A 4,361-nucleotide genomic window follows, 5' to 3' on the forward strand; every position below is an offset into this window, starting at 1 on the left:
TCTTCCATTTCAGGTTAGGAATGAAGGTCAGTCCCAGAAGTTTATTGAATCAGGGTGCTTCTTTAAAATAAGAATCATTCATATTCATTGAGGCTAAGTGAGGATCAGAGCATTGATTGTGAAAAGATTGAGGAAATTGCGAAGGTTGCTGCAAGGAAGGTGGGTTCCCTCTATCGTGAGAGTGTCCTGTACATCTACAAAGCCACCATTCGTCCATGCATGAAATATTATTGCTATATCTGGGCTGGTGCATCTACCACTAGTGTCTCCCTCTTGGATAGAGTCCAAAAAAGTCTCCAATCTAATAGGCCCCACTTTGTCAACTAAGCTCCAACCCCTCTTTCATCACCTCAATATATCATCTCTGTGCCTGTTTTATGAGTATTTTAATGGAATATGTTCCAATGAACTCATTGCACTTGTGCTCCCTCGATATACATATCCCTAACAAAGTTACTTAGCACTAAAATCACATCCCGTCACTGCTTCAATGTTGAGGTTCCCAAATGCCAGAAAGCATCTTCCTTTGAATAGCTAAACTTTGGAATTCCCTTTCTGCTACCTGGTTCCCTGACTGTACTGATATGCAGAAGTTTAAATGTAATGTAAACCAACATCTTGTTAATCTTTCTTAAGCATGGTCCCAGATAGTAGCCCCTTATGTTCAAGATTTGTCAGTAAAGACATAAAAATCTAAAATATTCCAATATCGGAACAAAATTATTTATTATAAGGGAGAATCGCTTGCAGTCCAGACGATAAAGGAAGATAAGCCCCGCTAGACTGGGAAGTGAGGATTTTGATGTCGGAGAGACAAATCTACGAGGACTTCAAAGAACTTTGAACGAACATCCGTGGTTATTTTTCATCATCAACAAGGACTTTAAAGGATATGATAAAAAAAAGAGATATAAGAATTAAGGGGAAATAACTTTGGTTGAATTATTTTCTGTGCACAAGTAAAAAGATAAAACTGGTCGACCATTGTAAAAAAAGTATCTCAGTAAGTGTTTTCTATTCTATCTATCGCTCTCTTTCCTCCTTCTATCCTACACTCTCTTTCTTTTTTTTTTATATAGTTACTTAAGGTCTGTTAGACAAGGCTAAAGAGACAAATTTAACAGTTACAGACACGAGTGAACATTTTACATCTTCTACTATTATTTTTTAAATTTTTCTTTTTTTTTTTTAATAAATTGTTTTGTATTATAAACTGTTGTTTCTTGCTTCCTTCTTGTTCTATTGTTGTATAATTTAAGTACCTTACTAACTACTAGCCTGGGTGCCCAGAGTTGCCCGGATGTTTGGAGGTGTGTATAATGAGCAATAAAAAAAAAAAAAAAAAAGTGGTAGTAGGCAGGCAAGCTTGAACCTGTATCGCAAAGGAGGAAAAGAACATGTAAAAAAAAAAGTGACGTCTTTGCTATTGTGCCCATCGCCAAACCGGAAGTGACATAGGTTTAATTAATCGAAAAGAGGTAGTAGGAAGGCAAGCTCGAACCCATACCGCAAAGGAGGAAAAACCTGACGACTTTGCTGTTACGACCACCGCCAAACTGGAAGTGACGTAGGTTTAAATTAAGGCTAGACAATCGAAAAGAGGGAATGACTTTCAAAAATATCGGTGAAAAAAGCGATCCCTCCCTCTAGAAAAGTGCCCAGTTGAGGGTGAAGGAATTAATGTTTTTAACCAATTTTTCGATATTTGTCATCCAAAGGGTCGAGCTTCAAAATGATACTGATCTTGTGAAAATCTGTCGCCTCTGTCAAAAGTTTTAGGCAGACATACAAACAAACATACATACATACATACATACATACATACATACATACATACATACATACATTTAAACAGACAGGTGAGATGTATATTATAGATGACCCACGGATAACCATCGGTAGACATAGTGGCTTGTTTTCCTTATATTCAGCTAATTTATGTTACATTGTTAAATTTCTGATATTACAGCAAGTAGAACAAATAAATAGAAAGTCAAAGTTAAATGGTCATGAAGCTATAAAGCAATACCCTGAGATAGTAAAAGAGTCTGCAATGTTAGCAGCAGCACTTCCTCCAACACACGTAGTCATTGAATGTCTGTTTTCAACACTAAGGCTAATCAGAACAGAGCAAAGGACTGCAATGAAAGAGAAACTCACTGAAGCCAACTTGTTTTTGAGAGCAAATTATTAAATTTTTATTTACAACTTTCAATTGGATAGTCTACAAGTTCTATAATTATGATTAAATGATTAAAGCCTATATTTTTAATGTTTTATAGATTTGAGCTTTTTCCCCTAATATTGTGATAGTTGATTTATGAGAATGTACAAATGTAATAACAGATGATGGGGGGGGGATAAGGGAGGAGACAAAGGAAAAAGAAAATATATAGTTTGAAGTGGTAACTCTGCCATGGTAGATTTGGAAGTGCTCATAGGCTGATAAATGATCATGAGCATAAATAATACCATTATATATATAGATTAGTGTTGGGACGATTCCTAAATATTTTCTGATTCCGATTCCAGGAAAATGTTGATTAACGATTCCAATACCAAGTACGATTCCGATTCCCGTGGAATTGTTATTTTGAAATATACTATTATATAATCGAAAGTTTCTGTGTAGCATAAAAATTTGGTACAGCGAAAAAGTGGAAATACAATTAATGGAATTTCGAAAACGATTTGATTTTTTTTTTGTTAAAAGTTCTTTTATTGAAGATAAAAGTTAAAACAAATATTTTAACCATGAATTAAACATGCACCATGAAATTAATAACAATCAATTTCAGGAGTTATTTTATATATTAAAAAACATAAAGAAAAAGTAAGTCATGATTAATTCAACAAAAATACAATAACATCAAATTTCAAGGGGAATAACATGTTTTGTTTATCTTTTGATATTCATTTTTTTTTTGTTTTATTTTCTCTTTATCTTTGACTTGCATTTTAGCCCGGATGTGTCTGTTTAGCATTAAAAAAAGCGGTCAATTTTTTTAAGCTTTGACCCCTATTATGACCCTTTAACATTTATTGTTTTCGTCTCAAATCAAGTTATCAAGTTAGATCCATGTCCAAGTAACCTATATCCAAAATTTCAAGTGTTTAGACCCAAAATTGTCGGAGGAGTTTGGTAGAGTTCTCAAAGGTCAAATCGTTGAACTTTGACCCCTTAACAGCCAAATTTCTGGTCGAAACCCAATTATATAGATTTTCCCAAATCTCAGTACCCTGTATATCAAATTTCAAGTCTGTAGACTAAAAATTTACATATTGCATAGGAAAATGTACACAGACAGACACACAGACACGTTCACTTTTATAGATATACTAGCATTGGTGCGTTGCCCGAGTGTTTAGAGGTGTATGCTGAGAAAAAAACCCAAAAAACAAAAAAACGGTCAATTTTTTTAACATTGACCCCTTTAATGACCCCTTAACATTTATTTTTTTTGGCTCAAATCAAGTTATTAAGTTAGATCCATGCCCAAGGAAGCAATATCTAAAATTTCAAGTGTTTAGACCCAATATTGTCGGAGGAGTTCGGTAGAGTTCTCAAAGGTCAAATCGTTAAACTTTGACTCCTTAACAGCCAAATTTCTGGCGCAAAACCGATCATATAGATTTTCCCAAATCTCAGTAACTTGTATATCAAATTTCGACTTTGTAGACTAAAAATTCACAGAGTTATTGCGTAGGAAAATGTACACAGACAGACAGACAGACAGACAGACACGTTCACTTTTATATATATATATATATATATATATAATAATTTATAAAATATATATGGCGATTAAGCTACACTGAATATTCAGTGTAGCTTAATCGCCATATATATTTTATAAATTACTAATTAGCTCTACCTACGTATTGAGCACTTTTGAAGTAAATACTTAAAGTTTACTCATAAATCTATACTTTCGTATATTAATTTTATGTGAGTAAATTAAGTAGTATATATATATATATATATATATATATATATATATATATATATATATATATATATAAAAGTGAACGTGTCTGTGTGTCTGTGTACATTTTCCTTCGTAATACCTCTGTTAATTTTCAGTCTACAGACTCGTAATTTGATATACAGGGTACAGAGATTTGGGAAAATCTATGTGATCGGTTTTTAGCCAGAAATTTCGCTGTTAAGGGGCAAAAGTTCAACGATTTGACCTTTGAGAACTCTACCAAACTCCTCTGACAATTTTGGGTCAGCACACTTGAAAATTTTAGATATAGGTACCTTGGACATGGATCTAACTTAAAAACTCGATTTGAGCCCAAAACAATAAATTTTAAGGGGTCATAATAGGGGTAAAATTTTAAAAAATTGGACCCCC

This window comes from Euprymna scolopes, chromosome 3 (genome assembly GCF_053919585.1).
Source record: "Euprymna scolopes isolate OS-2025 chromosome 3, ASM5391958v1, whole genome shotgun sequence".
In the NCBI taxonomy this organism is placed as follows: domain Eukaryota; kingdom Metazoa; phylum Mollusca; class Cephalopoda; order Sepiida; family Sepiolidae; genus Euprymna; species Euprymna scolopes.